General features: G+C 46.4%; 2 long non-coding RNA genes across 3 annotated transcripts; both read left to right on the top strand.

Moving 5' to 3' along the window:
- Positions 1-6,390: 6,390 nt before the first annotated feature.
- On the top strand, positions 6,391-8,722 carry LOC125534219. Of its 2 annotated transcripts, none has more exons than XR_007294423.1 (5): positions 6,391-6,489; positions 6,818-6,886; positions 7,599-7,674; positions 8,332-8,402; positions 8,582-8,722. It is a non-coding gene; the product is annotated as an uncharacterized LOC125534219 (long non-coding RNA). The 2 variants fall into 2 exon arrangements; XR_007294424.1 differs by having other exon boundaries at positions 8,591-8,629.
- Positions 8,723-20,396: 11,674 nt separating this feature from the next.
- LOC125534218 lies at positions 20,397-21,754 on the top strand. Its single transcript, XR_007294422.1, has 2 exons — positions 20,397-20,816; positions 21,456-21,754. It is a non-coding gene; the product is annotated as an uncharacterized LOC125534218 (long non-coding RNA).
- Positions 21,755-24,891: the final 3,137 nt, after the last annotated feature.

Below are 24,891 nucleotides of genomic sequence, written 5' to 3'. Positions count from 1 at the left end.
TGTCCGGGCCAACCCATTTCGAGCGCAAATTTGCGCCGGGTTTGGGTCGCGGCGGACACCAAACGGACGTGCGCTCGTCCGCGTCGGGGCCGCGTGGCAGGCGGCCACCTACCTCCCACCTGCCCACATCAATGCGCACGAGCGGGCGGCCCCACCTGTCATACGCACATCGAGCGGTCGCCGTTCTTCTTTAAGTGGGAAGCGTGGACGGGTCGTCGTCCACACTGCCCCACGCCACCCCGCAGCCTCCTCGAAACCCGACAGCGGCGACCACGTCCCAAACCCTAGCCTAGACCTCGCCGGCCGGCCGTCCGCAGCCATGGGCCTCTGGAACTACGGCCGCAAAGGCAGGCACGACCGCGAGGCCGGCTCCTCGTCGGGACGCCGCCGCGGCTCGGTGAAGAAGGAGGAGCCCGCCTCGCCATCGCCACCATGCCAGGGCCCCGCGCCGCCCGCCTTCTCCATCGCGCCCACGTCCGCCGGCGAGCGCGACCGGCATTACGTCCGAGCGTCGGTGTGCCGCCGTTATTGGGAGACGAGGACGCCACTCCCCTGGAGCGACGCCCATCTCCCCAATAACTGGCACCTCTCCGCCGACCGTGTCCCCATCCCGCCGGTCCCGATGAGCGGCCGTGCGCGCGAAGAGGAGATCGAGCGCCGCCGCCGCCTCCTCCCCGACGACCTCTTCTACGACCCCAGGTACGCCCCCGACTCCGCGCTGTGGGACACCTAGTTTCGTGACGAGCACGACACCAGGTGCGCGTCCTTCTTCGCCGGCACCTCGACGGGGCCGCGGCGGCCACGACAGGGGCGCGCCCAGGAGCGCGGGCGTAGGCGGGTGCGCGGCGTCACGCCCACGCCGTCGCCATCGCCGTCTCCGTCGCCCCCTCCACCTCCTCGCATGTCAGCGGAGGAGGAGGCCCGTCTCCTCAAGCGTGTCATGGACGACTCCATGTACACGCACGACGAGCGGCAGTGGGACGGCCTGGAGGAGGCCATGGCCCTCTCTGCCGCCGGGGACGTCGCCTTCCCGGAGCTCCAGATGGTGGCCGTGGAGGACGAGAGGAGGGAGGACCCGCCGGCCGCGTTCCAGCAGCTGCTGGGCCAGGGGTGGCGTTGGTCCTGCACTGCTCCGGAGATGTCCGCCAGTGTGGGCGTGAACTGGTGCCCCACTCCGCCGCGGTCACCGGAGCGGGAGGCCTCGCCACGGGAGGAGGTGGTGCAGGCAGCTCCGGCCGTCCAGCCCGCCCCCGTCCACCACGCACCTCCGGCCCACCTGTGGACGCCGCCGGACTACGTCGACCTCGTCAGCGACGACGACGACACCGGCGGCCAGTGAAGACGGCAACGGCCACGGCACCGACGGGCGCGGCAGGAGCGCGCGGGAGGCGGAGGCATTTTTTTATTTTGTTTTATATGTTAATTATGAAAAATGGGCCTTTTAAGTGGCCGTGGAAACTGGGCCGTTTTGTGGCCGCCCCCTATATATATTTTATGTTTTTTTAAAATGTGTTTATTTACTTTTTTAGTTATTTCGTTTTAGTTTTAATATTTATTTTATTCACGTCCACCCCGGACACGATTTGGAGTGCGGCCGCGCGGTGCGCGCACGCACGACCCATCTGACAATGGCGGACACGGACGAACCCATCGGCGCTTCAAGAGACAAAATCCGGTCAATCCGGACGTCCATTTGGGGTCGTGCGGTGGAGTTGGCCTGACGCCACGTCTAGCCGCCGTCCGTCGGGCGCACGCGGTGATGCCGTCACTTGTCCGGCGTGTAGACCAACCGCCAGTCCCCCGTGTTCGTGTGTGTGCGCAGCGCGCGCGCCCGCCCTGCTGACCGCTGGGTTGTGAGTGAGACTCTGGTTTCTGGATGGGATTGATTGCTGGTGTGGTGTGTGCATGGACTTTGGCAATAACGCGCTACACGGCGAGGGCAAGTCGTGGGTGCTATACGTCTGTGACGCGAGCGTGGTGCTACTTCGACGTGACCCTTCAAGGGCGGAAACGGAACTGGGCGGATTTTACAGGCTCGTAATACGCTCGGGCTACGTCACGTTCACAGCTTGATACGAGAATGGCATTGCGTGACAAGTGCCCAATCCCCATGACAGGCCACTGGAACATGCTTTCCCCCGTCGGTTTTTTTCTATGCACACAACTACTCCCTCCGTCCGAAAATATTTGTCATCAAAATAAATAAAATAAGATATATCTAGATGTATTTTAGTTTTAAATGCATCTCTTTTTAGTTTTAAATACATCTCTTTTTATCCATTTTAATGACAAGTATTTTCAGACGGAGAGAATATATATTAGCAAATCTGTCCAAGTATCAAGCCCAAAAGTACACAAATAACAAATAGAAGTCACAACTCACAAAAACAAAAGTATATGCCTACACATCGAGAAATAAGGATGACAGTCATCCTCCCGGCTCCTCAGCCCTTCGGGATTCCTGGCCGTTGGATCGTTTTGCTTGATGCAATCTGGCCATCGGATCGAGTCCTGGGATGACCACGGCCGTCGGATCGAAGAGGTGATCCTGTAGCAATGAATAGTTTCGTCCCGTTCGTGCCACCGCACGTAATTCCGACGACCCGTGAAGGGCATTTTCGTCATTTCACGTTTACGCATATAAATTGCGTCCGCTCCCGTGTAGATGACCTAGCCGCCTCTCCCCCGCACCCGCGCCCTCAACCCCCGTCCTCCCGCATCCCAGCCCGCTCGCCCCAGCCCTCTCCCCGACCTCTCCCTCCACCAGACCTCGCAGCCCCGCCCACTTCGCCGCCACCAACGCCCCGCAGACCTCGCCGCCGCCGACGCCCCTCAGACCGAGCCGCCGTGGACCTCTCTCCTCGTCTCCCTCGCACCACGCCGCCCGCAGCCTCGACCTCTCGTCATCAGAAGGGAAGGGAAGGGAAGGAAAGAGAAGAGGGAGAGTGAGCAGGTCAGGCAGCAGCCAAGGTGCTCGCAGATTCGCCGGCGATGTCGTCCGACCTTGGCCTCCGAGTGCTTGTGCTCTGCCTGCTCCGCGCCCACGCAATGGCCTGCTCAGGATGCCGCCCTCTCCCCTGCTCCAACCCTAATCCCCTCCCCTCCCCTCAAGTTGTTGCTCCTTTTGGTCACGCAGGTGCACGGACGCGTCCCTGCTCCTCTGTGGACAAGGTCGGTTCTGATCTGGATGAGTAGCAATTGCTGTAGGTGGACGAGGCACGAGCCCTCATGGCTCCTCCCTCCTCCTACCCCCCCCCCACCCCCTGAACCTGGTGAGCTCCACCCCCTCTTCCTACCCCTGCACATCTATCTTATCTAGCCAATTCTCTGATTTAGCTAGGTTCCAAAGAAGAGAATTTTCTTTGTCTTTCTTGTTTTGTTTTTACCTTGCTGCTAAGGAAGGCCTTGGGTCTAGCTAATTATTTACAGAGTACATGTTTGTTGCCTTGCTTGGCTTGTTGGCTAGGGTTGGGATCTTTCTCTAGGATTGTAGTGAGCTTTCAGGAAGAGGTGAATGCAGCAGGACATTGGGGGTGTTTGGATGTATGGGCTGCCTGGATCTTGTTAGAATCCTTTGGATTCATTAGGTCTGGTTGGACACCCTCGGTTTTTTGTTGCTATGCGGGAGACAGTGCAGCATTGCTAGATTCCTCGGACGATTTTTTGTTGCATTTCTTATTTTATTCGGTGGCTGCGAGTTTGGCATTGGCTCATGTTATTGAAATTTGTCTAGATAAATTAATTGCCTGATCTGTTTGTTAGTCTGGGTTAATCCTTGGTTTAGGCCTTTAGCTTAAGCATTAAACAAATCACATGACTGGTTACAGATAATTGCAGGGACTATGCATGGCATTGTAATCAAACCACCATTCTTAGCTGTTTGGTTGGCGATTTTGATGGAGAGAGGGGGGGGGGGGTAGGTTGTAGACATGTTAGGTGGTTAGTTACAAAGAGAGTGGAGATTTATGCCTATTGTGGTTGCAGTTCTGTGAATCAAAGCGCCATTCTTAAATGCTAGATTAATTTGGTTGTCTCATCTGTCACCAGATTCCAGTTTCTAATTAGCGGTCAAGGAGTAGATAACTGCACAACTTTGGACATGCATGAGGTGAGTATGCATGTAAATCTGTCTCAATATTAACTGATAGGGCAACTAATGTGACCGTTTTGTTTTGCAGGCAGTGGCTATTAAAAAGATAGATGACTGTAACAAATAATGTGTGAGAACAAGGAGCCAAAAATATTGGAAAACGGCCATAAGATAGATAGCGGATTCAGTGATTTGGTTATTATGGAGGTTGATGGAACTTGGTCTACTGTCGGAATTCAGAGCCATAAAGCATTGGACTTGGACAAGGTAAGTGCACTTGCAGAATCTCCATCTAGAATATCTATTTTGGGTACTAATTACGTGACTGCTCCATGGTTCAGAGCTCTTCCATGGCAGCAACCAGCAGTCCAAGGCCAAGGTGAGTTCCCCCTTTTCCTCCTCTTGCCGAGCTCCCTCCTTTGCCCGCCATTTCCCTTGCTATCTCAGTGATATGGTTATATGCGCTGCTAGAAGTGAGGATTTGACTATATTTCCGAAGCGAAAATATAACGAAGCGAAAATTGTTCCAGAGATCTGGGAGTTGTACTTCTACTTCTGTTGTGATGTGTCTTGCTTTCGTGTTTGTTTACAATTGGCAAGTTTTAGGCTTTTACTATCTTTAGGCCATCCTAGCAATACTTTTTACAGTTATACTGCAAGGTCTGCACTATTTGTTCTCTTCTGAAAATATGATTCTTGATGAAGTTTTACTTCACTGTTGGCATCTCCTCTGTTTGCTGATCTACAAATGTGTTTTTTGTTTTTACATTGATAGAAAAACTTTTAGTCGTACTTTCTAGGATCATAGTTTGTTGTCAACTACTTCCACTCATGGCTGATATATGTGAGTATTTAGGCTGGATAAATATACCATGGCCTGGACTGGTGGATTGAGTATAGTTGGTCCATACAGATTCTGTTAGACATAACTATCTTTTTTTTAATCGGCCATGTGACTGCTTGCTAACGGCTTGAATTGACCCACTCCTACATATGAAATTGTAATTTTGTTGCTCATGAGCACTTGTGTGTGTGTGTGCTCATGAAGCTTCTCTTCTCCATGGATGAATCTCAACTGGAAGCAGCAAGCTATCTCAAGGGAGGGGATTCTCCACTTCCAATCCATGGACGCTATCCACAAGGACCAAGATGACGACGACCAGGAAGGAAGGAGCCCACGCCCGACCCCGACGATGGCGGTTCCATTTGTGTGCCGGCGTCGACCACAACCTCCCTCTCTATAATATGGTTGTGCTTTTTTTGAGGAGTGGTTGTGCTTTATTTTAATTGAAAGAAGTTCATTCTCAACTCACTCTGCTTATATCATAATTCAGCACCGACTCTTTCAGTCTTTCCTGCCTCCTAGCATGCTTTTACTCTGCATCTGCTACGTGATAGTTATTGTTACTGTAAAATATGTTTGAAGCCAGTAACTGATTACACTTTTAGTCCCATATTCTCAAGGACTTCCAAGAAGTTGAGGTTCTGAATAGGTTATTAGTATCTAACCATGTTGATAGCAATTAGCTTTGTCCACTTACTGAGCTGTCCTTTTAGTGTTCTGAAGATATACTTGAGTTTTATTTGTTATAGAAGGCCTCCCAAAAATCTAACTTTCCTTGACAGACATATCTCTCTCTCTCCCTCTCCCCCTCTCTCTCTCTCCATCTACATATATCACACCAGCTGTTCCAGGTAGAGTAGTAGTGGCCACAAAATTTTACTGAAATAATCATGCGAGATTACCAGCAAACAAAATTCTCATAGTAGGATAGAATGTGGGTATATATATTATAATATTGGTGTCAGATATGTTTACTCAGATGATCCAAGAATTGAATAAACCACTCGAATAAAATACCTCTCTGTTCGCTTTAAAAATTCTACAGTCAACATGCTAATATTATTTGCATCTACATAACGGCTTGCAGAACAGCGGGGGGCGTCTGAGCCTGCAGTCGGAGTAGCAGCTGACGTAGCATTTGCAGAACACCGACACGGCGTCAGCCACCTGCAGCTGCTGGGCAAACAGCAGGACGGCAAGGAGCACGCAGACAACCACAACCTTCACTCTCTCCTTCTTCCCAGTCCCCTCCATTGATAATGGATTCTTCCTCTTGCCTGTGACAACTTTTGTTGGGTCGACGGCCCCTCTTTATACCGAAGGCAAGCTTCTGGTGCTGCACACGCTATTGATTCTTGAAGAAGCGTCTGCGATTCTAGGAGAAGCTTTAATTTCTCTCCAGAGATGAGCTTGATTATCTAAGAAGCTTTTACTTTTGCAGAGATGATCATACTTATGGAAACTCAGATGCCTTGCACTGCTGCCGGATCAAGGATGGAGTGAACTAAAACACTTTGCTATTACAACTAGCCCTCCCTGTTCCATGAATCAACAGGTAAGTTCTGTCATCTGTTTCTTATCTTTGTATTGCACACATACGTATAGAGAGGAGTGTGTAGTACGCAAATTGTTGTTGGTCAAGCTATGTATATGTACGTGCATCTTATATAGATATAGGCTTGTATGCTCGTTTGCAGGGTCCCATTTCTGATCCATAAGCCTCTGTATTAGGCATACTTGTACAATTTTACAACGGTGGCACATGATTATAATTGCTTTTTTGCTCAGTCAAATATATATCAAATGGTATACATGAGGGAATGTTAGTAACTTTTTCTTTGTGCTTGGGATGCTAAACTTGATTGTTTGTTCCTGACCATTAGGGGAAGAATTGGCAATGCTAAATTGGTGAGAAGAGAGCAAGAGGAAGATGATGAGTTGACATGGAAAAGGTTCAGATTCCTTTACTGCATGTACCCCCATTACACCCACAACCCCACTTTTGCCTTTATTATTGTACTAATATGTTGATGGGTCTTCTTTCTCATTATAATCAGTTCAAATTTAGGTCATGAGAACACCGAGTTTTCAAAAATTTAGGTTGTGGGTATACATGTTACTATAATTATATTGTTTCATCAGATGTGTTTGCTCAAATTATAGAGGGTCGTATGGATCCCTCCTCCTATGCCGTCATCACGAGAGGAGAGGGAGAACGGCCGCACTATGTTGATGTGTAGAAATTCCAGGATTTCTGGACACCGAGTGCTCCCCCAATTGCACGAGATGGGGAGGTGGATCACATCCCTGTGGATTACCATCTACGAAGAATGGTCCACATGATTATTTTTCTTCATCATGTGTTTCTGTGTGCAACAAGAATCAGTGATTGCTTATCTGCTGGTTAGCTGGTACAGATGGAGTCTATTTTTATTCTCAGTAGTGAGACTTCAAATAGATACCACTACTATATATTTAGTTAAATTTGGCCGAGTAACATGTGTGTTGCACCTCTGATGGATTACGAAGAGCATAAACGGGGCTGATAGTGTGCTACAAACATGCATGCATCTCAAGGTTGTTTAGATGCAATATGTACCATCCGAATAAAAGAATTCATTGCTCTCTTTATCTCATGTCAATGCTTGGCTTATGTGGTTGCAGCGACTTGCGATATGTTCAGCGGATCACCATGTCAAGGAATGAGCAGTTAAATAAGAGTCTTTTCGACAAAAGTAAGGTGAGATTTATTTCTGTTCATCTTGGTTGGATTAAATAAGATGTGGCTACATATAATAATTAATATTCAACTAATGCAATTTATTTGTGAGTCCTATGCTCACTATGGCAAATGTCCAGGCTGACAAATGAATGGCAAGTTCTTTATGCATATAGAACTATTACATTATATTTTTGCATGAAATTTCAGGCCACTCGATCTATCCGTGGAATACATGTTTGTAGCATGTTTTGTGATATTCGAAAGAACCATTTTATCTTATATTCACATTACCTTTATGAAAAATATATACAATAGTGTGCCTGCTACTTGATGCAATTTTAATATCTTCCTAAGAATACACAACTCATGTTTTGTACGAGTTATGAGAGAATAGTCCTTGGCAGGGGCCAAGGTTCGGCTTTGTTTTCTCCTGCTATTGATATTCATGTCAAACTGAACAAAATGCTTCATGTTGTGATTTGAACTGGTTTGTCCTAATATTTTTTTCTTATATTTCCATCTTCGGTTGTATCTCGGATTTCTCATCACCCTTTCTTTGAACATATAGTGCATTCTAATGGTGTTATTTGCCTATTCAATGCCATGCTTTAGACATTTGGTATGGTAGTGCTTTCACTGAAGTAAGTGATCTAAACGATCTTATATTTGTTGCAGAGGGAGTATTTCATAACTGAACATGTTTTATGTACAATCTGTTACTGACTGGCATTGTGAAAAACGCAGAGGTACTACCTGCACATGTAAATTTAACTACATATTTGTGTTATTGTGCTACTGTTGTTTAAGCAGTTACACTCTTCCTTTCATTTCTTGGAAAATTAGGAATTAACTGAAGCTTGTATTGTTATATTATTTCATACTATAAGAGAAATTACTCATGTATCACTAAAGCTTACATTATTAGTGTCATCAGAAAAATGAAGCCTGAGGACGCTATCGGCCTTTCCTGTCAAGTATTGGCCACTACTATCTGCATTAGCTTCACCTCAGAACATGCCCTTTTTCACTTGGAGAGAGGAAGTAGGAGTTCTCAGTGATGATCATCTACAAGGTACCATACATGTTTGTTGATTGACTAACAAAGACAAAGGCCGTACCGTTATTGATGTTTCTATAGCATTGTTTCTAGCTACTGTAACACCTGTTTTACACTTGCGAGTATGAACTATTTGGCTATATTTTATAGAACTTATGTACCGATGTAGAATGGTATATCATGCTTTTATACTTTATGATATACCTTTTCGTTGTAGTATTTTGGAAAGTTGCAATGCTCAACATTTGTATAGACTTCTATCATAATAATCCTCTCCTTGCCCGTTGGCAATGATTTTTTTTGTACCATTGCTCATATGATCTTATCAATGTTGAAGGTACATATGTTTAGATACACTCTTTTGCATCAGAGTATTGACTAATAACGTCGTATTGTCTCTCACAAACTAAAAACTTAAGTGAATGATTCATCTTTACTTTATTTTGATATCCCTTCTGAATGAGCATTACTTGCTTGACCATAACGTTTGGACCGGCACCCTCGCGCCAAGGCGCGCTTCCGATCTAGTAGCCTATTATTGGGCCGCTCATCCAAACCAGTTGTGCATATTCCATGCTACCATCTCTTAAGGGTTGCATCTAGATACCATAACCCGCGCTTCCGCACAATGTAGTAAGAATCATGTACAAATCCATCGTGTAGCTTGGAAGATAGCTTGCAAAAAATTGTGAACCTTTGTCCTGTTAAAGACATAACATTTTGACAATTCCATAAAGCACAAAGGAAGGCACAAACTTCTATATGGATCCATGCCCTAGTTTTAGGCTCAACGCCACCCAACTCCACCACGCGACCCCAAACAGACGTTCGTTTTGTCCGGATTCGGTCCATTTGGGTAGGGCAATGGAGTCGTGTCCGAGCGTGTCCTGGGATGCAGTGGCCGTGCGCCCAGCGCGCGGACACATCCGTTTGCCCCATTATGTCTGCCTCCATTTTAAAAAGAGAGCAATGTTTCAAATGCCAAGCCCTAGTTCATCAGGCCAGCGGCCCTAGTTCACGCCGGCAACAGAGCCAGCGGCCTGCACGTCTATCACCGACAACACAACCAGCCTCCAAAATGAATAGTTGTCCTCGCTGGCAACACAGCCAGCGGCCGGCAGCACAGCCGGCCTTCAAAATGAATGTTTTTCTCGCCGGCACACAACCGGCAGCCCAGTGGGCGGGTGGCACCCATGCCAGCTTCCAAAAAGAACGGCCACGACCGATCGGACGACCTAGTTCAGGCCGTCGGCGTCCAACATCTCCTTCTGCCTGGCCTCGAACCACGCCCTCGTTCTCGTCGACTGCGGCCTTGCGCCGTGCGGCCTCCATCGCATCGCGCATGGCGACGAACTTGGCCGCGGCGGCATTGCCCTTGACGACCGCCCTCCGGTTCCTCCTCTTTGCCGATTCCACGTCCAACTTGGCGATCTCCTCTGGTGTGCACTTCGACAGTGGCTTCCTTGGCGCCTTGGCCGCCTTATTCTTCACCTTTCCAGGCGGGTCGACGGCCAGGCCGCCGGAATTCGGCTGGGCGTCGGCCATGGACGGGGGAGGGAGGGGCGGCGGGAGGGACGTGGGAGGGTTTGGGGAAAAGGGTGCCAAGTGGGGCGGGCGGGGGGTTTTGCTTTGTGCCACCGACAGGAGGGCCAGGGGAGGACAAGCGTGCGCGTCCTGCCCGTCCGCGCGTTGTCCGTTTCACCCCAAAATCGACGGAAACTTGGGCTGGGGATGGGTCGAAAGCGGACACAAAATGGACAAAAGTCCGTTTGCTCCCGCGCGTTGGGCCGTCTGGTTTGTCCTTTTACCCCAAACGGACGGGGACGGGCGGGATGGAGTCGCGCGGTGGAGTTGGCCTTAGTCTGCAAATAAAGTTTGGTGAAAGTAAAGCTTTGTAAAGTTTGATTAACTTTATATTAAAAAATATCAACATTCACAATATGAAATCAATATTATCATATGCACCATAAAATGTATTTTTCATACTATATAGTTTCAATATTGCAGATGTTCATATTTTTTATATAAATTTGATCAAACTTTATGTAGTATTACTTTGACCAAATTTTATATGCAGAGTAAAAAGGAACAGAGGTAATACTAGTAGGTGGAGGTAGGCTAAATGCCACATAAATCGTAAGTCATAATCATGTAGCATACGGGCAGGCGACAAACAAATGTTGATTTGTTTCCTCATGACCAAAAAACAACATTGTTTACTACCTTGCCACATGCGCTTTACTATGTTGTCCTTAGTAAGTATCACAACCCTATGCACTTATAGCTCTACTGCATATGTTGCATGGAAATCCCTATTCCTCGCATTGACATCAATTGATGGGCATATCCATAGCCCGTTGATTAGCCGCGTCGATGTGAGACTTTCTTCCTTTTTTGTCTTCTCCACACAACCTCCATCATCATATTCTATTTCACCTATAGTGCTATATCCATGACTCAAGCTCATGTATTGCTTGAAAGTTGAAAAGGTTTGAGAACATCAAAAGTATGAAACAATTGCTTGGCTTGTCATCGGGGTTGTGCATGATTTGAATATTTTGTGTGATGAAAATGGAGCATAGCTAGACCATATGATTTTATAGGGATAACTTTCTTTGGCCATGTTATTTTGAAAAGACATGATTGCTTTATTAGTATGCTTGAAGTATTATTGTCTTAATGTCAAATGATAGACTATTGCTTTGAATCACTCGTGTCTTAATATTCATGTCATGATTAGATTACATGATCAAGATTATGCTAGGCAGCATTTCACATCAAAAAATATCTTTTTTATCATTTACCTACTCGAGGACGAGCAGGAATTAAGCTTGGGGATGCTGATACATCTCTGTCGTATCTATAATTTTTGATTATTCCATGCCAATATTCCACAACTTTTATATACTTTTGGCAATTTTTATAGTATTTTTGGGACTAACATATTGATCCAGTGCCCAGTGCCAATTTTGTTTGTTGCATGTTTTTTGTTTCACAGAAAATCCATATCAAACGGAGTCCAAACGGGATAAAAACTTACGGAGATTTTTTTAAAATATATGTGAATTTTGGGAAGTGGAATCAACACGAGACGATGCCCGAGGGGCCCACGAGGGTGAGGGGCGCGCCCTGGGCCCTCGTCGCCACTCCGTAAGGCGGTTGGTACCCTTGTTCCTCTGCAAGAAAGCCAATATCCGGATAAAAATCGTGTCAAAATTTCAGCCCAATCGGAGTTACGGATCTCCAAGAATTTAAGAAACGGTGTAAGGGCAGAATCAGAGAGCGCAAAAACAGAAGGAAACAGAGAGGGAGATCCAATCTCGGAGGGGATCTCGCCCCTCCGCTGCCATGGAGGCCATGGACCAGAGGGGAAACCCTTCTCCCATCTAGGGGGAAGGTCAAGGAAGAAGAAGAAAAAGGGGGCTCTCCCCACTCTCTCCCGGTGGCGCCGGAACACCGTCGGGGCCATCATCGCGACAACGATCTACACCAACAACTTTACCACCGTCATCACCAACTCTTCCCCCCTCTATGCAGCGGTGTAACCCCTCTTTTACCCACTGTAATCTCTACTTAAATATGGTGCTCAACGCTATATATTATTTCCCAATGATGTATGGCTATCCTATGATGTTTGAGTAGATCCATTTTGTCCTATGGGTTAATTGATGATCGTGATTGGTTTGAGTTGTATGTTTAATTATTGGTGTTGTACTATGGTGCTCTCCGTGTCGTGCAAGCGTGAGGGATCCCTGTTGAAGGGTTTTGCAATATGTTCATGATTTGCTTATGATGGGTGGCGTGAGTGGCAGAAGCATAGACCCGAGTAAGTAGGTTGTTTGCGTATGGGAGTAAAGAGGACTTGATGCCTTATAATGCTATGGTTGGGTTTTACCTTAATGATCTTTAGTAGTTGCGAATGCTTGCTAAAGTTCCAATCATAACACTAGTAGAAAAAGGGCCATTTGTCCCGGTTCGTAAGGGCCTTCTGTCCCGGTTTTGGAACCGGGACTAAAAGGTCGTTACTAATGCCTTTGGCCTTTAGTCCCGGTTCTTACACGAACCGGGACAGATGGCCCTCCACATGGCCGCTGCGACCAGCCCAGGCAGGGGGGACTTTGGTCCCGGTTGGTGACACCAACCGAGACCAAAAGGCGAGCTGAGGTTTTTTTAAAGGGGCTGGTTTAGGGGTTTTGGGGGTTAATTTAGGTTGTTATTAGCTAGCTAATAGGGAGAAGTGCCCTCTCTTATATCTCTATGCTTGGTTTACCAACGCTACTGGTATGCCTAAACATGGCTTAGATTGAAGTGAAGGCAACATGTGGTGCATGTCGAAAGTAACACTAATCCTAACTTGATCAAGTTTGGATTGTACTACTTTCGACATGCACCACATGCATGTTGCCTTCACTTCAATCCAATCCATGTTCATTTCACCCGCTGATATATAATAACTCTTCATACTCGCATCATGCATCATCATATATAATAACAAGTCTACTAATCATCATCATACAACTTCTACTCGTTATTAATAACAAGTCATACGATCATCATCCTCATAGTCATCGAACCAACCCTACTTAATTGTTCTTAGCACATGATCATCAGTATTAGGTAGGACCTAAATACCCTCTTTAAGGTAAAATAGCATAAAACAATATAGACCCTGACTCTCCATTATGGAGAATGGAGATCATCCTGTCTCCAATTCTTGCGCTTCGCTTCCTTTTGCTTCCAAGAACCTCCTTACGAATGTCCATACATTTTTTCCATCCTTTGATTTGCATGTCTTCATTTCTTTTAGAAATCCGGTATGGACAGTTGAGGTTCGTAGGATGACCTGGTTGTATGTTCAAAACATTAAGGCTACCTTTCTCATACATCAAATGAGGCACACAATTCTCTGTGATTATCTGTTGGAAAACATAGTGATAACTTCATAGTTAGCAATGATGTACTAGTTTTAGAAGTATGCAAAAGATGCACGGATGTCGTAATAGTAAAAAATCTGACCAGGGTATCTCCATGGTAGTTACCGTAGTTCAACACATGCACTAGTGGCACGTATTGACCATAATGTTGAGGAGTTTGATTGTAGATATTGTAATTCTCAATGTCAGTACAAAATCCGACCAGATGATTTTTCTCCTGATAAGTTAATTCGGATCCATCGGTGTAGTGGGTTTTGTCTACCATCTTCCGCACATTCTTTGAAGAATAAAAATAAGCTGTCAATGGAAATAAGTTGTCAACTATTTTGAAATAAACAGTCTAAATTAGCTAATAACTATGTTTGAGAAACTCACATGGCGGTAGAATTGGAGGCGTATCAACAAGGACCCAAATGTCCATATTGTCTTGCTCGATTTCAGGATCACCAAGATCCATGGTGACAAGCATACCCTCATCAAAACCATACATCTTGCAAAGTGCTTCCCATTTTTTGCAACCAAAATGGGTTACGCTCTCAGAATTGTACAACTTTACTTCAAAATCCACACCATGATGGGTCCTTAGGTGAATTTTCTTTGTTTTGAAACTTTCATAGTCTTCAAAACCCATCCTCTCCAAAACTTAGCGTCTTGCATGGCATGGGATAAGCTAGTCGAATTGTAAAAGATGAAAAGTACACGTTGAAATATTTGAAGTCGTGCTTAATTACGAAAAAATAACACTTGTCGTCGTTGCGTACCGTTTCAACATCGAAGGTCTCCTCCAGCTTAATGCCGAAGCGCCGATCTTCGTCCAGGTGAGGCCTGTGGCACAGACCTCGGTGGTCGTGGCACCAGTCGCACTCCCCAGAGATACTTTCATCGTCCGAGTACGACATTTCCTATGTTCATAATTCAAATATTAAACATCTACAATTAAATATATGTACTAAAAAACCTAAGGTAGATCATTATTATTCATCACGGGTTGACTATCGGTCTGTCTAGTCTTTTCTTGAAAACTCTCAACACGGGAATGAAGGAGAAGCTACCCCCATATATGGTGGAGACTCAACAGACTTAAAGTCGACCCGAGGACTCATATTATAGGACTCATATTGACATGGAGATTTGCCTGGTCTCACCTCGAGGTCGGAGGAGGGAGGGGGTCGGTGATGAGGACGACGGCGTGAATGATGGAGGGGTGTCGGTGTCAAAACCGGCGGATCTCAGGTAGGGGGTCCCGAACTGTGCGTCTAAGGCAGATGGTAACAGGAGGCAGGGGACACAATATTTTACCCAGGTTTGGGCCCTCTTGATGGAGGTAAAACCCTACGTCCTTCTTGATTAATATTGATGATATGGGTAGTACAAGAGTAGATCTACCACGAGATCGGAGAGGCTAAACCCTAGAAGCTAGCCTATGGTATGATTGTATGTTGTAGTTGTTGTTGTCCTACGGACTAAAACCCTCCGGTTTATATAGACACCGGAGAGGGTTAGGGTTACACAAGGTCGGTTACAAAGGAGGAGATACACATATCCGCATTGCCTAGCTTGCCTTCCACGCCAAGTAGAGTCCCATCCGGACACGAGACGAAGTCTTCAATCTTGTATCTTCATAGTCTAACAGTCCGGCCAATGGAGATAGTCCGGCTGTCCGGAAACCCCCTAATCCAGGACTCCCACAGTAGCCCCTGAACCAGGCTTCAATGACGATGAGTCCGGCACGCAGTATTGTCTTCGGCATTGCAAGGCGGGTTCCTCCTCTGAATATACCACAGAAGAATTTGAATATAAGGATAGTGTCCGACCCTGCAAAATAAGTTCCACATACCACCGTAGAGAGAATAATATTTTCACAAATCTAATTTGCTGACTTGTTTTGGCAACACGACATTATGCCATGGCCCGGTGATTATTCGAACTGTTTCCTTTAACTAGCCCCGCACATAACGCGAGGCAGTTTTTCGACACGTCTTGTCAAAGCAAAGATCGTGTCCCCTTATTACGGGATTCTCATCAATACAGGTGTGGGTAACCCAACCGTGTCTAGGACTCCTAGATTATAGGCAAGTCCCAAACGGCTACGGAGAGGACGCTTGATATTCACCCTCTTTATAAAGGGACAAGGCTTTTACTTTTTTCCCTCCCGTGCTCAATCGAATCCTTCCCCCGCCTCGAGTTCTAACACCCAAAGCCCAGGTCAGGTGCTCCGGATCTTCAATCATGTCCGGATCTAGTCTTCAAGGCCGGTGGATGCCCTCCTCCATTACAGAAGAAGACATCAAGAAGTTGAGGGAGGCCAGATACCTGACCGCCGAGGTTTCGCATCGGCTGCCTGCCCGAGGGCAGGTCGTCCCTACTCCTGAACCCACCGAAGACGTCGTGTTCATCTCCCACTTCCTCCGAGGACTAGGCCTCACTCTGGATCCCTTCGTTAGGGGGTTGATGTTTTATTACGGGCTAGATTTCCACGATCTAGCCCCAGACTCCTTTCTCCACATCTCGACATTCATTATCGTGTGTGAGGCCTTCCTCCGCATTACCCCTCACTTCAGCCTATGGCTCAAGACCTTTGATGTGAAGCCGAAGATGGTCGAGGGGCGGTATGCAGCGTGCGGAGGCGCATTAATAAGCAAGATAGCAGGAGCTCCGTGGCCCAAAGGTTCCTTTCCAGAGGTGTCCGGATTATGGCAACAGGGGTGGTTTTATATCACAGCTCCCAGAAGTGCCAAGTGGGTGGCTGCCCCTGCTTTCCGCTCAGGCCCTCCACCACAACTGATGTCATGGATTAGCAGAGGGCTGAGCTGGGGTCCTGCCAAGGACATGCCTGTACTGCAAAGCCGCATCCAAAATCTCTTTGAAGGAGATTTCAGTTTGATTATGGTGGCGCAAGTCATGCTGGTTCGTCGAGTCCAGCCTTGCAAACGCCGGCCCCTCCGCATGTGGGAGTTCAACCCAGAAGGCCGCGTACTATTCAGAATTTCCTCGGCCTGACGCACGAGGAGAGTACAAATCATTCTTCGGACCCCAAATAGAGTGTCCGGATAACACCGATGACGTGGGCCTGAGCAGCAACCGTACCGCCGACCAAGTAAGTAATCCTTCAGCTGAACACACCGTCTTTTGTTTACCACGACGTCATTATGAGAAATTGCTCTTTGACCAGGACTAGATAATAAAGGCGAAGATGATTCGGTGTTCGGCCCCCCTTCCCGAGGGTTTGGAAAATCCGGTACTGGAAAAGATGCTTGAGCTAGCACCTTGCCCGGAGCCCTCAAAGGAAGACAAAGGGGGGGGGATGATGAGGGCGAAAGCGGACCTCCATCGCTACCCATTCCGACCGAGGGAACGAGCGCCTCCATGAGCGAGGATAACTGAGGGGATGAATCGGACATTCTCTCACCCCGGGGAAGGAACAGGACTACCTGTGAAGATCCGGAAACCAAGGTTTCCAAGCGAGAGAAGAAATCTCCGCCAGAGGGTCCTGCCTTGGAGGGTGCTCTTGCCGGACAAAGTCCACGCGGGGATCAGCCCTCCAACGAGCTGTAAGTAATCAGAAAGTACTTTAATAGTGGAGATATACTCCCTTGCCTATGAGGAAAATAACCGAAGTATTTATTGCAGTTCGGATCTTAGCCCTTCTCAGCAGAGCTCATCTTCGGTGGATCTTCTTCCGGAGATGATGGAGAGCGAAACGCCTCCCCCGGACTCCTCCGCTCAAGAAGCGGGCGACCTTGAAGTGTCGTCACGAAGGGCCTCTCCGGATCCGGTGAGGCCAGAAGATAATCCTATAGTCACCCGAAGTCCCCAGCGTCCGGCTCTCGAAGAGAGCAAACAGAAGAGTCCGGCACCATCTGGTATGCGGTCGGACGTACTGAGAGAGCTGTTGGAGCGAGCGGCCATCTCAGAAGAACACCGTACATTGATGGGTGCAGTGATGGAAAGGATCTCATCCGCCGAAAGCGGGTTGCATGATGACTTTATGAGTCTACTGACGGGCTTTGAGGTACGTAAAATGATGTACATTTGTGATGGTACCGCACATTTTTAGGTGTGCCCTGTGTAGATAGTAGCCCCTGAGACTCTAGTTGTCGCCGAGAATAGCGGCAAATAGAGGATCGTAGTCCCAGGCAATAACCATACCGCTTTAATGTGCAGGTAGTGGGAGCTCCGGTGGTTAGTCGGACTCAAGAATTTGCCGAACTGAAGCGACAACTGGATGCGGCGGATGCCGACATCAAGCTTGTTAACAAGAGGCTTGACGAGGCACAGGGTAAGTGTTATTTTCTGGTGAATGCCACATAGTAAGAGCAGCATGATGCCAGTATCTTTAATATGTTGTGACTGCAGATGGAGCTGCCACCGTGGAAACCTTGCGGGCGGAACTTGCCCGAGCCAAAGAACAAGCAAGGATTAGTAATGCGGCTGCTTTGAAGGCGGCCGAAGATTTGAAAGCTGAGAAGGCCGCGCATTGCGAGAGCAACACTACAACAAACACCCATATACACCAACACGTATCTAGCAACGATGTCGGCCTATGTGTTGTTGGGATCCACCCCACCTCCCCACGAAGGACTAACCTCCCCGTACGCACCTCCACCTTATCCGCGACCCCTCCATCCAAATACTCCCCCCTGAAGCCTTTTTTTCACCCGGCCGCCTCTCCCCCTGATTCCTCTCTGTCTCTCGCACTACAGGGTTGTCGCCGCCAACTCCGATTGCAGGAAGCTCCGGTGGACTCCCAACCCACTGCTCACCGGCCTGCCCCACTCCGTCTATGTTCTCCTCCGGTCCTTCGCCCGAGGCCACCACTCCCCTACACGCGCGGCACGCAACAAACCTAGCCGCCACGCATCGCCGGCGTGGCTCCGGCAGCTCCGCTTTGTCGGCCCACTACCCCTGCATCACCTCGCGCGCGGCATCCGGCTCGGGCTTACGTTGGTACTCCGCCTCTTCTACATCAACTCCGACGCTGACGTTTTCTGGTTCTGGTGTTTATTTGATTAGATGTGATTCACCATGTGTTGATCTATACTAATTTCGGACGAATACTCTGTTATGCGTTATGGTTAGACTTTCCTCCTCCTATATAGATGGATCGATGGATAATTAAGTATTTTTCAGGTGCAATTAATCATTACATGCTAGCATGTAGCATGAACTCTTCAATAAGATAAACGCAATTTTTTCTTATAAAAAAGATCAACTTAGTTCAAATTGGATTGGGATAGTTCATCAACGATATATCATATGTGATTGTGTATGTCACTGAAGAACATTGCTGCAAAAATCAACATGTCAGTGTAATTATGGGTCCATGATACTGGCATAATTATTTCAAATGGAGATTCCCCTTCTCAATACACTGAATCGTTATTTACTTGGTGTAACATGTACAATATACTAAATAAATAAGTCCCACTCGCATCCTCCGTCCCAATATTTGTATTTATTCTATAACCCTTTGTTCCATCTACACTCACAGGTTCTGACATTGTCTTTTACTAAGTGTGTGCTTCTGTTGTTTCTTAACAGATCGATGTACATCACTTATGCATTACAATCAGGAGAAATCGATCCATGTAGAAGAAGCCTTAAGAAGAGTACTTAACTCACTTGTTTATAGCATGGCGAGGATCCTTTTGCTAGTTTATGTTACAGTAAGGAAAACATGAATTTGTATCTTATTCTTTTTTCTGGTTGATGTAATATTTGTTTTCCCTGGACAAAAACTTATGTTAGTTTCAGTTTCTTATTCAGTTAAAATTTGCACACTACAATCTTGAAGTTAATGCAAGATCTCAGATGGAAATAATTCTTACACTCATGTTATCCAATATAAATTGTTAAATAATTGATAAAGTTTGAAGGTGCGATACAAGAACATACCTTGATATTCTTGTCATATGTATATGACTCATATTGTTGAAATCTCGCCTCTAAATCAAGTTTAGTGCTCTTTTTTTTGGAAATACAGGTACTTCTGAATTCCTACAATTTCTGTACTAATTTTGTATTTTGTGAGGAGCCACAGATGTTTCCAAATACTAGAATGATGCATGATGGGTCGCACACAAACTCTTGGCCAGGTGCCTCTCACATCTTCTCTTGTTTGTACTATATTCTTCTTAAACTGTTAACACAATGAGCATGTACTTGGTTCATCCAAGAACGTAAACATGAAAAGTATTCCTCTTGTGCACTCTGCTTCCCTGACATACATGGCACACCACGGTGGTTGGATGATACCAACAGCCATAAATAGACAGCTAAGCAATCAGATGCGACAACTATGCGAGTGTGTCAGGTACGTCAAATTCACTGATCTGAAACTATTGGATCTTACTAGGATCCCCTCTTCTCTGTAATACTCAGGGCCATCTCCTCTACCTATTCGGCCAACAGTTTCAGCATCCAGCAACCATGGTGACAAAGCTGAGCATACTAGAACTTCTCTAAGTTTCCACGTTCTCAGTAAACAAGTGAACTAAGAAAGTCAATCCTATTTAATAAATGTTGGCATATATTAATACGCTGGCACTACTTAGTCTGCATGAATGTTGTGGTCTTCTAAATTGTTAGAATAATGTCAAGTAGTTTAGTAGGAGTCCGTGCTAGTTTAACTAGCCAAGTTTGAGTCTAATTTGGTTAGATTGATTAGTTAGTTTTCCAGCAAGTCTGGTTTGCATGTCATAAGCATTTGTGTACTTGGGTGGTCGTACTAGTCCATATATGAATCAATGAGTTTGCATAGCTAGCTGCCTACATGTTATACTACTATGTCTTGGAGTTGGCATGCCTTACTAGTGTAGGAAAGGGCGCTGGAGTCTGCGTCGTTTTAGATGCTATAAGTAGGGAGTAGGTTTAGATTGTTTCGGCCATGTAGCATGTCATATCGTGGAACCAGGTCGTGCAAGAGTTTTTCCATACAAGAACAAGGTCATGTAAGAGTTTTGGTATAAAATAAGATAAGAAAGAGTACGGTAAAGGACTTCGTGCACATGTATTCAGCTATTTTGATGTTCGATTCTGTGGGCAAAAGCGAACATAGATTACTAATGCATATGCCAAATTAGCAGGCTACAGAGACTCGATTGTTCCAAGTCGATGTTGTTGGCGCTAAAACATAGAAGACTACTGTGCCAAGCTGGATTTACTAGGAGGTATTTTCTGATCGTAGTTCCATATTGCGCGAATGATTCTTCACCAGTTTTAATGGAAATTTTGGAGTATTAATAGCATTACTATATTTTATTATTTTGGACATGTTTCTCTCTTTTTCACATAATTAGTACAAGAGAACACTTTTCTTGCATGTAAAAATGGCCGTACTACTTCTGTGAGATAAGAATCTTTGCGGCTAGATTAAGTAAAACAATTCATCAACTACTGTATGCCTGCCTTACATTCCCCCACCCCTATAAAGCACTCTGTTTCTATTAACATGGGGAAACTTAAAAATTAAATTAACTGAGTTAGTTTACCGTGAGCTAAAATGACTATTGTTAGCTACAAATGTGATACTGGAAAAATCCGAACAAGAACACTGCTTTTACTTCAATCTAAAGGATTAACCCCAAATATAAAGCTAAATTTGATGTTGTTAAACTTGGTAATGAATTCTTGGTATTGCGAGCTGATACTACATTAGCGAAATCTTATAAGGTTTTACAACTACAAAAAAGGTCAAATTTATTAGTCATGCAGCAAGATTAATTATCACATTGCCTTCAACCTTTCTATGTTGCTGCTCCTTTCAATTTTTCTGCCCTATTAACCTATTTCATTTCTTTGTTTTGTAGATAGATTCAAATATTCGATGGTGCATATCTCAGATGTTGGTTGCAAGGTCAAGAATAGGGGTGCTACTAGATAGTTTCACATTGTGTCTTAGAATGCCATTTCCAGTTCCAATGTTTCAATCATTATGTATCTGATATTTTTGGTATCAATGTTAGATCATTATGTTTCAGAATGGCTGACACGAAGGTTGCAAGGTCAAGAATGGGATTACTACTAGTTTCACATCTTGCAATCTTTGTATGGTGTACTTTGTAATGCAACCAAGTTGATTTAATATATGATGAGAAATTTCTGTTTATTATACAGTGTTCCCTGTGCAATATCAACATTGTCCTAATAATTCTTGATGGTGATATATAAATACCATGTATTTTTCATGCAATGCACTAGCATTGTAGTACTCATTTATAATCATCCTGTTGGGTAGCCACCAACGCATGTGAACTGTTGTTGGGCTCTAACTCTATACGTTGCTATCTTACAACGCTTATTCCGGTCGTTTACCAACGGATGCATATATGTTGTTGTAGACCCTTGCAACGCCACCAACGGCAACGCATACAAGTCCGTTGGTGTAGGCCCTACCAACGCTTATATGGACCTTTGCCAACGCAATGATGCGTTGCTGTAGGGGGGTTCTTGTTGTAGTGCAAAGAGAAGATGGCCAAGATGGCCGTAGAATTAAAAGACACTGCCGACCGTTGCCAGGTCCTTGAAAAAGAGAACCGATTGAAGGCAGCGGACCTTGAAAAGGCCACGATGGCGAACAAAGACACCCGCTCTGCTATGAGAGCAAAGAAGGAGGAGCTGCGTGAAGCCGGGGATATTGCGGCTGGGAAGCCGTTCATGCTACGGAGAAAGTTCAGAGATCCACGGTATGCCCCTCTGGATCGGCTGTGGAGTTCGGCAGACGCATATATGGACTTGGCGGCGAGCGCTGCCGATGCATCCAAATACTTTCAAGGTCAAACAGATCGTGAAGTGGACAAGCTATTCTGGTCGCAATTCAAAGTTCCAGAGCATCCGCTTCCATTGACTGATCAGCTAGCCGAATGGGCCGAACTGAATAGGTTGTCCGGACTCGCCATGAGGTCTGTCGTGGATCAGCTGTGGCCGAAAAAGCCGAAACCGAACAGCTATTTCAGCTTAGTGCAGCAGTTCCTTGGTGCGGTGCCGCGCATCAATGCGATGAAGAGGTCGGCGTGCATAGAAGGCTCGTGGATGGCCCTTCCCCGTGTTAAAGCATACTGGGCGGAGATGGATGCTACCACTGTTGCGGCGCAGGGTTCGGCCATAGGCCGAGTGGCTGCCGAGCACTATTTCGAAGAGGTTCTCGAGGGTGCTCGTTTGATAGAGGCCCGGTGCTCGAAGAATATTATGTTTGAGTGACATGTATTCCCATTGTAAACACAATGTTTTTATGAAATTTTTTAAAGCTGTGTTTATACTTTTGCCTGAAAGTAATATGATGCCTCATGTGCGGCCGTTTATGTATACATGTGTATAACCTGAAAGATTGCAGTCGTCGGCTTCAGCCCCCACGCATATAATGCGGAGGTGTTCGCAGAAGACGCGTGTTCACACTTAGCCCAGCGTCTTGGTCCTATTAAGGAGGTGATAGCGCAGCGAACGAGGCAACCGGACTATAAAGCTTTAACACTTTCACTTAGCCATAGGAGTTTGACGGTGGGGCTACTATATAGCCCTTGTTGGCTCCGCACTCTCCCGAATTCGGGGTGCGTACATGCCTGGCCGGGAAACGGCCCTTCGTTAAGGCGGAGGAATTCTAACATTCCGATAGGTCATCGAGTGGTTGACCAGTCTCACGCTATATCATGACAGTCAGTTTTCGGCTTTCTCTACTGAGGTGCTCGTCCGGATGACCCGGGGCACAATCGCAGTAGTTCTCCTAGTGCTACCTTAGCCAATAGAGCGGAACGTAAGGTACCAAAACATAGGAGCCGGGCAAACCCAACATTTGACCAAAGACATGATTCGGAGCTGATGCATATAAGGCCAAACTCGCGACACCGAACACTCCCTAAGGTATTCGGTCTTTATGGTATAAACCGGGCCTAAATAGTGCCCTTTGTAAGAAGCCCCTGGTTTCTAGGTACGTGCATTATTCTGACGTGGCCACATGCCAAGACGCCAGCATCCTTCTCAATTGTACTGAGAATCCGAGGGATGTGTATCAACAAGAGACAGTAAAAAAGGTTGACGCAGGGTCTTAATCTAAAAAGAATCCTTGGGGCGGGTCCCTTCTGCACGTCTGCGCCTGTATCTCCGTTGTGCCATATCCTGGACGGGTGTAGCACGATGGTCATCTGTAAAAGAGAGAAACTTAGGTGAAAAGTTGTCGTGCAAAAAGTTAGGTTTGAAGAAACCATGTATAATTCAAGATGAGTAAAAATTGCCACTTGTCTGTGCGCGTTGAGCCCCTTGTATTTGTAATAGGGGTGTGGCTTATCAAACCTGTGTGAGTTACATATGGCTGCGTCGGACTCGTCGAACCGTGTCCGTGGTCTTGACGACCTATCAAATGCTTTAGCTGGTGAGGCCCTTTTTAGTGTGCGGCTGCCAAGGCAGTCGCACTCTCTTCGGCGCGCAGGGATCACTTAATATTTCCATTTACTGTAATGATGCCACGTGGACCGGGCATCTTAAGCTTAAGGGAAGCGTAGTGCGGTATTGCATTAAAGCGAGCGAAAGCTTCACGTCCAAGTAGTGCTTGATAGCCACTTTGGAACGGAGCAATGTAGAATGTTAAATGTTCGCTATGGAAGTTATCAGGGAAGCCGAATATAACCTCTAGTAGCAGGGAGCCCGTGCAATGAGCCCCTGGGCCTGGTGTTACTCCTTTAAGGGTAGTATTGCTTAGGCAAATTTTCGTTGGGTCTATCCCCATTTTGCGGATTGTATCCTGGTATATCAGGGTTAAACTGCTGCCACCGTCCATCAGGACTCGTGTAAAGTGGTATCCGTCAATTATTGGGTCTAATACCAGGGCAGCCCATCCTGCACGCTGGATACTTGCTGAGTAATCCCGATGGTCAAAAGTGATCGGTTGAAATGACCAGTGGCAGGACTCCGCGGTGATAGGCCCTTGGGCATATTTATCTGGGAGTGCCGCTTTGTTTCTCCCCTTTATCACGTGTAACATGTTTACTGTTTTGACTTCTGGTGGAAATTTTCTTTGTTCCCCAGTGTCTTTCTTGAGAGGCTCATCCTCGTCTTCGCTTGGTGTATCTTCCCCCTTGTGTACGGCGTTGATCCTGCCGGACTGCTTGAAGACCCAACATTCTCTGTGGGTATGATTAGCAGGTTTACCAGGGGTGCTATGGATCTGACATACTTGGTCCAGAATTTTGTTTAGGCTGGACAGTTCGTCTCTGGCGCCTTTAGAGGGCGGCTTTTGCTGACTTGGCCGAGAGC

The sequence above is a fragment of the Triticum urartu genome, chromosome 2, assembly GCF_003073215.2.
Source record: "Triticum urartu cultivar G1812 chromosome 2, Tu2.1, whole genome shotgun sequence".
Lineage (NCBI taxonomy): Eukaryota > Viridiplantae > Streptophyta > Magnoliopsida > Poales > Poaceae > Triticum > Triticum urartu.
The sequence above is the reverse complement of the archived record's forward strand: the minus strand, read 5'-3'. Positions and strand labels throughout refer to the sequence as shown.